The 9,362-nt window shown below is 45.4% G+C and overlaps 1 long non-coding RNA gene across 1 annotated transcript; it reads right to left on the bottom strand.

Annotated features, from left to right (window-relative positions):
* Positions 1-3,500: 3,500 nt before the first annotated feature.
* On the bottom strand, positions 3,501-7,919 carry LOC116644962. Its single transcript, XR_004301860.1, has 3 exons — positions 7,473-7,919; positions 4,155-4,881; positions 3,501-3,800 (listed from the first exon to the last, which is right to left on the bottom strand). It is a non-coding gene; the product is annotated as an uncharacterized LOC116644962 (long non-coding RNA).
* Positions 7,920-9,362: the final 1,443 nt, after the last annotated feature.

The following is a 9,362-nucleotide window of genomic DNA, read 5'->3' as shown; positions in this document are numbered from 1 at the left end:
GGCCCGTAGTGGGAGGTCAACACATTTCAGCATCCCTTCTGGGAGATCACGGGCTCCAGATTCTTGGGCATTTGCCCAGACAAGTCCTGAGCTATTTTTTATTTCTGGTAGCTGTATTTGTTCTTCAATGCATATCTTGCTTAACAGTGTGGGATATGCTGGAGGAGGAAGTGGACCTGGATTTGGTGGCTCCCAGCTCTGACACATCAGTCTCCCTGAGCAACCATTCCTGAAGAACCTCCAGGCAACTCAGGGGCAGGCTGCAAAAAGTTGACTGGACATCACCAATGTAGAAAAAAGCAGAATCGTGTGGGTTGAAAGCTGGAAGGCACCTCCAATGTCATCTAGACCAGGGACTTTCAAATTCCATCGTGACCCACACTGAGAAATAGCGTGACCCAGTACTCACAAACTTAGGTGCACAAGGTATATATGTACGTAAGTGAAGTGAAACTTGACCACAACAATACTTCCTTTTACTACGGACAGTATTCTGCAATATTTTCCATTCTATTTCACTTTAAGATAATGTTTGTCAGTGCAACTAAATTGCATGAAGGTGAGTTGGAAAACAGTGATCTACACTGACAGGCCCAGATTGAAGACAAAGAAATTGAAATCTAGAACTTTTCTTTTTCTCCCTCGTAAGTGGTCATCTTTCTATGGGGTCATCTTAAATAACATTTCTGGGGCTTATTTTTACTGAGTACACATGAACATTGTCCCTGAAGGGGTTCAGATTTTAAAACCACACGTTCTTCATCACGGGCTGATCCCTAGCAAAATCCATGGTGCCGAAGAGAACACACAAGGTACTTTCGTAAGAGTTACCCGTGCCATCGGTCCAGGACCTCCACTTTAGTCCTCGGTCTCTGACACGTCACCGAGGCAACCCGTGAAGAACACACTGAAATAACAGGTCTGGATTATGATTTCTTGATAGAACATTCAGCAAAATCCTAAAAATGACTTCATGCTTTTCATTGTTCCTGTAACACCACCCCCCACCCCCACCCCCACCCCCCATTTTGAGGGTCGAAATAAGATGGATTGAGTAAAAGAAATGCTGTTGCAGCCATTGCCAATATCATGCCAGCTTCTGGTAATTTCTGAGGGGCTGCCTCTGCCCGGTGACCTGTCTGTCTCTGCCCCAGCTTGGTGGTGTTCTCAGCTTTCCTTTGAAAGTTGCCTCGTGGCAATAACAAAATTTTTAGCCCCGGGGAATCGGGGAAACAATGTGAATTAGCTGTCAGAAGCAAGAAATATCACTGCAACATCAGTTTAGTTTTAAAAATCCATGGGACTGCTGGATTCTTCTCTGCATAGAGCCTGAAATTAATTATTCATTACGTGGCTTAATTTTCTTTTTTGCCTCCTTTTCTTTTCTTTTCTTGGATTATGCGGTGACTTCCCTGGCACTTTGGTGAGTTCTCCTAGTAAAACAGACTCCCCAGGATGAGGGAAGAGCCTGGGCTATTGACTCACACGGATCTGGGTTCAAATCCCACTTCTCTCATTGACCAGCTCTGTGAACCGGGCAACGGACTTTATTTCTCAAATCTTCAGTTTCCTTGTAACCAAGGCTGACAATAAAGTGGGTGTGAGAATTGAGGGGGACAATGATCGTGACGTGTTCGGCATTTTCAACGTAGCCAAGAAACGGATGTTGATCTTTTCCCTTCTTCCTTTCTCATAGTGAAGTGAGAAATGTGAAATATGATCTGGCCGGGCTGTATTTGTTTTTAAATGAATCAGGTTGTTAGATGTTCTATATACAGTGTAAAAACAAAACAAAACAAAACAAAACAAAACAAAAACTTGACTAATGGGATAAAATTGACAGGCTCATCACTGGTGATAAAATGTGGATTTCAAACACACGTTTAATTTTTCTGGGTAATAATTATTGGGTCAAATAATCCCTAAGAATAGATATGTTTAATTATTCACATTTAGTAATTATTACCCGTCAACATTCCAACTGTGTTTCTAGCACTTGCATTTCTACAAGGTGATAGCGTGCCAACTCCATCTGACTAGGGAAGCAAGTCACCACCCTGTATCTTACCACACCCCGCCTCACTTGCGGGGTCATTCGGCCGCCTGCCTCATCAAAAGATCCTAGAGAAGAAAGATTGTCCAGCTGGATTAGCTTGTCCGTTCACTGTGGCTTTTTGAGAAGTTCCTATGAAAGTAAAATCTTTGGTTCTTGTGATGTCAATCACATCAGTCTGTATTGTTCTTCTGAGAATAATAAATAATTCAGGGTCAGAGAAGATTGAAAGGAAGAAGGCTTCTTTTGGCCCTGGTTACATTTTCTCTCGCCACTTCTGATGTTACTGAGATCAGAGAACACGACCACAGCCGTTACTCCTTGAACATTGTAGATACTGCTCTGAAGTTTTTCCTCTCATTCTTTCCACCGTCTCCAGAACAAGAAATAATATTTGAAAGAAGAAGCGAAGGCTATTCAAGTTATTCCAAGCTTATCTTTTTTTTTTTCCTTTAGGCTTCTCTAGATTTCTCTTATGTTCTTCACAATTGACCGTGTATGCACTGAATTTGTTGGATGAGACCCAATAATATTGGTGTGAAGACCATTAAGTAGTCAATATTAAAAACTTCTCTTAAAGAAGAACAAATAATGAAGAAAAGTCACTTCTCTTTGGTGCTCATATACGGAAATGACTTTTGTGGCTCTCAAGGGGATCTCAGACTGTAGACCCTGCAAATTCAAACATCTTTAAAAGTCCAGAGGCAGGCTGAGACTCCCCAAGGAGGACAATGGTCTAAGGAGTTTTCCCAAGAACGAAGTCAATGTGGAGTAAGAGAAATGAAGGGGCGTTTTAAGTACACAAGGCTTATGTACATGTTCAGATTGTTCTCAGACCCTGCCCTTTCCCCTGCAAATTTGTTCCAGAGCTTTAGGTAGAGAAGTCTCCAGAAAATAAAAAGAAACACAGAGAAAATTTAAAAAGAAACCAAGAATTCCATAATTCTCTACCAAGATACTGGGAACTCAAGAAGGCCCAGAGAAGTGGAGGGAAAGGGCATTTCTCCTCTTCAGGGAGAGGTCTGGGGTAGCATGGTGGCCGACAGAGAAACTGGAAGGTGGGCATAGCACACCGACCAGATGGGAGCTCGCAAGCTAGGCTGTGCCGGACCAGTGATGCGGCCAGAGAACCCTGCCTTCATGTCAGGAGCAAGACAGAAGAGTGTGGGAAGTGTTTTGTCTCTCATGCTGGTGCTCCTGAACGAGTTAAAGGTTGTATCCATAAACTCAAAATGCCAAGCCAAGGGCTTTGCATTCAAGATCACTCTGCACGGAGAAAACTGGTTGCAAAACGTAAATGTTTGGAATCTGACTCAGTGCTCAGGTGTGCAGCCTGGCCCCAGCTGGTTCTTAATAGGTATTTTATTCCTCCCCCCAGCCCCACCCTCCCTGTGGCTGAGCATCACTTTCTCTGCCACCAACAGCTTTTCCTTGCTGGAGTCTCCTCTGCCCAGACTACTGAAAAACCGCACACAGCTTCTAACTTCCCCTCTCTCTTTGAAAGTGGGACTGCCACGGCTTTTAATTCTTAAGCACTTTTCCTGTAAGTACATACAACAACATCAAGCAGCAGTAAGCAAAAAACAACAAGCACCAAGCCGGTTACAAAGGTCTCAGAAATCTCAACACAAAAACCGTGAACGAGTCCTTGGTCTTGATGGAAACACCCGTGGCTGCAGGCTCCCCTTTCTCACACCACAGTCTCTCACTCCCTTTTCCGTAAGGTTTCTATGTGACTCTGGGTCCCCTGGGAAAAAGACACGAAGACAGGGTTAGACATGTGGGAGATTCCTGGAGAGAAACGACTGGGACGTAGAAGGGGCGCAGGGAACGGGTTTCTGACCGTGATGCAGGGGCAATGTCTGTGAAGCAGGAGGGGGAAGGCGGACTGCACAAAGAGCCTCCACTGCAGGCAGCTCCGAACTCGTCTCAGCCAGGCCACACCCCACCTTGCAGCAAAACGTGCACACTGGACGAGTCCAGCAGACAGAACGCCCCGTCGGGTATTCCTCGCTCCCACCCCACCCCACCATGCATCGTCACCGGCTAGCAGCTGCCTGGTGGGAGCTGATCCTGAAGGCACAGCACCTGAACCGCGCACCTCTGGTCACATCAGGTTGTCTCAGAGGAAGAAGGGAGCAGCTCCGCTCCGTGCTCGGAGCGCGCATCCCCGCACCGCTCAGATCCACGCACGGGCGTCTCCTGAGCAGCCCCTTGTGAGCCTCTGTCTTTCCCATCGCTAGTGACAGGCCAAGATCTGTGATCGCTTCTCCCCTCAGCCTTGACCTGGAGAGAACAATTCCCACGGAACTTCTTAGTGACGCTGGTGCCCCTCACCAGTGCGCTTCTGCTGGCCCTGGTGGACGGTGTGTCCTCTGGGCCCTCCTGGGGAACATTCGGCTGTTGGGTCATGACAAAGCCACGCCAGATGCCCACACTCTCAGGTTCTCATTCCTCTCTGCGCTGTCTGCTGTGCCAACTCAGACATTTCATCGATGCTCAACATGGGCAACAGTGCTTTTTCCAGGCTTCTAAGAGCTCTAAATCCCTGGGATCCTTGCCAGAGTATTATATCCTGTGTCCCAAGAAAGTGCTTCCAAATCAATAAATTCTTGCTTCTCCAGTTTGATAGTCTGGTTCCTTTGACCAAGTACCTGTAAAATTCAACCGTGGCTCCTACTAATTCTTTGAGCTTCTTTGAGATGCCATCTCTTTCTTCTCTTAACAAATTTCAGCCATCCTCCAGCAGGATTATGTTGGGATTTATCTGTAATGATCAGTCTGGCAGCCAGAAGAGGAGGTGACAGGTCCTGAGTGGACACCTGTTGCTTTATAGGAGAGAGAACTTTGCAGTGTCTTCCCCCACAGGGAAAGTGCTAACTCTTAAAAGGGAGCGGCACCTTGTCGACTCTAAGAGTCCAGGTGAATCTGCAGAACCATAATCATCAAGGCATCCATTCCACCCCATAATTTCACCCCATTGCATGTTTTAGGGGTCCTGGTTTCCCAGTCAGGACCCTGACCTTAGCATACCAGCCTTGCTCAAGTCTCTAACTATTAAAGACTGCAATTCAGCGGTGTCTGCCTTCCTACTGCACAAGAGAAGGACCTCTTTGCAAGCTCATTACGAAGTCCTCTAGCTCTCATACTTCATCTTTAACTGTTTGTTAATGGACCTCATAATCTCATTATCTCTGCATTGCAATTCGGTGCAACTTAGTAATGGCCAGCCCACTCCACTGTCCTTATATGAACTATTCCTTCCACACCTTTCAAGTACCTGAATCTTCCCTCTGGCAATGGCATGTCCCTCCACTGAGTCATCTTCCCAGGTTATCATGGGTGTAAGACTTTACCAATTGGGACACCATCTTGGGCTCATGAGACTCTCTCTGCTTCACTGAAAACATGAAACGAGACCTTTCTTATCAGCTAGATTCAGTGAGTGATCCACACCCCGATCCCATTTTATCACTGGCTTTCTGGAACCACTCCCAGGGTTGACTGAGTCATTTAGGGCCCTCCTGGAAGCTGTTGCCAAGACTGAATTAAAACTGCAAGGGATTTTCAGGGAGGACCACCTGTGAAGTGTAATGGCAGGGTAAAGAGAGGTGGGCAAGAAGAGCTTCAGACCAGGAGGCAGAGCACTGACACCTCTTGAGAGAGCGAGAGAATGAGGGAAGATTGAGTAAGAAGAGCCACAGGCTATAAAGCAGCTCTGAAAGTCTCTGCAGAGCTGATGAGGAGCCCATGGGCAATGATTACCTATTAGAGCAGTTCTACATTGGCAGAAATGGCCTGACTCTAATATCCTTGATCTGCTCAGACGTGGGCTCAAATATTTCTGGAAGAACATGACAGAGTCATTTGGGGCCTCCCCCGTCTAATCTTCCCTTGATAAAGTCCAGGCTCCTCAGACAGTCTGCCTTCAATTTAGGTTGACCCTACTGTAAGGTTTGGAAAATTCCCAGTGCCTTCAAGAATCTGCTTTCTAATCTCTTGTACTAATGAGAACACCATAGATTTGTCCATTGGTAAAATGTGGACTATCGCCGTGACTTCAGAGAGCTGTTAATGCAGGTTAAGTAATAAAACATTGGAAAGTGCCCACCCCAGTGCCTGGCACCATGGCAATCATTTAAATATTGGTTTCCAGGACCCTCCTTGCTTGGGCTGCCTAAAAAATATTCCTCTGGTCCATTGCTAATTCTACCTTTTTGTGTGAAAGTTTCTTCATCTACCTTCCAAAGGTAATACCTAGAACTATTGACTTTACATTAGCTCCCTTCAAGATTCCTAACTAAATTCTGTCTTTTCCTATTTAAAAGTTGCTTTCTTTCAGAACTCCTGGGTGGCTCGGTCAGTTAAGGGTCTGCGTTCAGCTCAGGTCATGATCTCAGGGTCCTGGGATCGAGCCCTGCTCAGCAGGGAGTCTGCTTCTCCCCTCCCCCTGCTTGTGCTCTCTCTCTCTTAAATAAGTAAATAAATAATTTTTTAAAAAAATTTAAAAAATAAAAATTGCTTTCTGCATTTAACCTGCTTCCACACTTCTGTTTTATCCATGAGGGATATTTCTTGAGCTCAGCTCATCATTATATTAGAGAAAGGTGATATTACATTCCAGATTCCAGTGGGAGAGTGAAGCCACGTGATTTAGGTCACCAGCTCTGCCAGACTCTCTCAGATGGCTCCCTCCAGTACCCACATCAGCCTGTCCATCTTCCGCCCTCCTGAATAGATGTAAAATGTCATCCTATTCGAATGCTTTAAGCTTACCGAGATTACAACAGAGTTTTTATTTATTATTTTTTAAGGAACGAGTGTTGTTCCTTTACTCATTACTCCTCATGCTTAGCACTCAAAATACACATGTTCTTGGCATATGCCACCACAAAAACACAGACATGCTGACTTTAAAAGAGGCATATTTTTGCACTCCTTGACATCTGCTTATGTTGGTTATAAACACACAACTCTTCTGTTTGTGTTTCAACATGGTCAGAAAACACACTTGAATGTGTCAAAGCCTGTCTGTCCTTAATAATTGATGGAAATTGTTGCAAGCACAAGACAGCCTCAGTTAGTCAGGTCATTTCGGCACTCTGGCTGCAGTGATTTGGGAAGGGTCGGTCGGGAAGAGGAGGGCATCACTTGTTGGGTTGTGGGGGGCAGACAGACGGGGTAAAGCCTTTTCTATGCACCCGCCCACCCCCCTACCCCATTTCTCTCTCTATCCCTTTGTGTTCCTTGACAAAAATGAGATCTGTTTTCCATTCAAGACTCAAGTAAATTAAGAAAAACCAGGACAGATTTCTCGTTGTGGATAAAGGGAGGCATGGAAGTAAAGATACCTTTTCCCCTCTGTTCTGCTGCATTCCCACTAACCCATAGGCTACCCCCGGCTGCCGTGGGTACATACCTGTGAGTGTGGAGACAGAGCTGGTTGTCGTCAGCTTCCAGGTTATGTATTCTGATTTGGAAGCACCTACATTTACGACAGTAATACGGCATCGCTCTGGCTTTCACACACCCAGAGAGGCGCAATTTTCTTCCATTTTCTTCATTTGCATGTTGAGATTCTATTCACAGCCATCAGTCATTTACATATATATATTCAAATGGTCATTGGATTCTTTTAACAGTGTCCCATTTTATAAGCGGGCCATCTTCATTCATGTTTTACTGCAGAGAGATTATCATTACTATTAGGCATTCGAAAATATGAGCAACGATTACTTAGGAAACAGCAAAAATTAAACAACCTAAATCACACAAAAACAATCCATCAAATCCAGACAACGGGAAGTATGGCTGGAAGGTTACAGCTCCTGTCCAAACTAAACCTTTTAGCAATGATTGTGCTGCCTTTCATGCTGTAAATGACAGTCCCCCAGCAGGCTGCACTCCTCTGATCAACCTCACATCCTCTCTGTAATTGGCTGCCCGTGAAACCGCCCTCACAGACAGCCTTGTTAGCACATGGGGAAAGAATGGTACAGGCAACACATCAAAAGGCTGAATATGGAAAGAGAATGAAAGACCCCCACAGCCTGCTGCATCCTGGTAATTGGAGAGAGGGAGAATCTGTGTGTGTGTGTGTGTGTGTGGGTGGGTGTGTATACATGCCCGAGGCAGCCCCTACGTTGAGGACTGCCAAACAGAGGGAAGATAATCAGGTGGGAGACTAGAGGTACCATGGATTTGAAAGCACAGGAGAGTGTAAAGAAAGTTGCTCTTGGAGCGAGGAGAACTGGGTTTAATTCCAGGTTTGTTGATTCTTGGCTGCATAACATTGGGGAAAACTATCCACCTTCCAACCAGCAGTTGGCTCAACTATTAATGAAGATAATAATCTCTACTCCGTGGGGTTTTCTGGGGATTAAATGACTTGATGTGGTAAGCACCATGGAGGATCCTACCTGTTTTCTAGTAGACAGTTAGTTGTACTTGTAGTTATTGCTACTTCTATTTGTTGTGAAAAAAGCACTTTCTGCACTGGGTGTGGAGTCTATTGGGATTCTCTCTCTCCCTCTCCCTCTGCCCCTTCCCCCCAGCCTGATCTCAAACAACAACAACAACAACAACAACAACAACAACAACAACAGTGAAGCCTCCCTTTGGCCTGACTTTGTGGCTGACTTTAGCATGGTTGAATAGTTGGTGATATCTTTCCTGTTCCTTTTATAAGGAGAAGAGGAAGAAACATCTTCCCAATGTGAAGGAAGAGCCCTGAACGTGGAAGAAATCTCACCCAAACAAAGTACACTCCATCAACAGGTGGTGTAGCTCTTGCTTAGTCCGCTAATGAGATTCTGTTCCCTTGACCCCCTACACTAGTCCCAGAGAGGTGCTCTGCTCGTCCGCAGAGTTTTACAAAATGTGATATCCTCACTTCATAAAGAGCACAGAAATTATTACCATTGTCCTTTAACTATAAGAATTGTCTTCAGTTCCTTATTTGAAGTAGAAGTTGTGTGCCACCCAGATTATCCCCTTGGCAAATCAGAGCATTGATTCCCTCAGTTTCCAGGAGTGTGTGCCTCACAACTGAGTCTTTCCCTGGGACTTTCTCTCAGCCAGTGGGCACTGGCTCACCCAAGTTTGTGTCCCTTCCTTGTGACAGCCTTCATCCAGTAACTCGTGGATGCAAGTATAAATAGTTGGACCCACGGCCTCAGTTAGTGACAGCTCTTACAAGGGCCATCCCGGGTCCAGAACTCCCCATGAAATCAGACAATACTGTCTAATTTCTCCTCCTGCCCTCATCCTTTCTAGAATCATTGATAAGAGTTGTTCCTGAGAACACTCC

The sequence above is a fragment of the Phoca vitulina genome, unplaced genomic scaffold (assembly GCF_004348235.1).
Source record: "Phoca vitulina isolate PV1807 unplaced genomic scaffold, GSC_HSeal_1.0 scaffold31, whole genome shotgun sequence".
Lineage (NCBI taxonomy): Eukaryota > Metazoa > Chordata > Mammalia > Carnivora > Phocidae > Phoca > Phoca vitulina.
The sequence above is the reverse complement of the archived record's forward strand: the minus strand, read 5'-3'. Positions and strand labels throughout refer to the sequence as shown.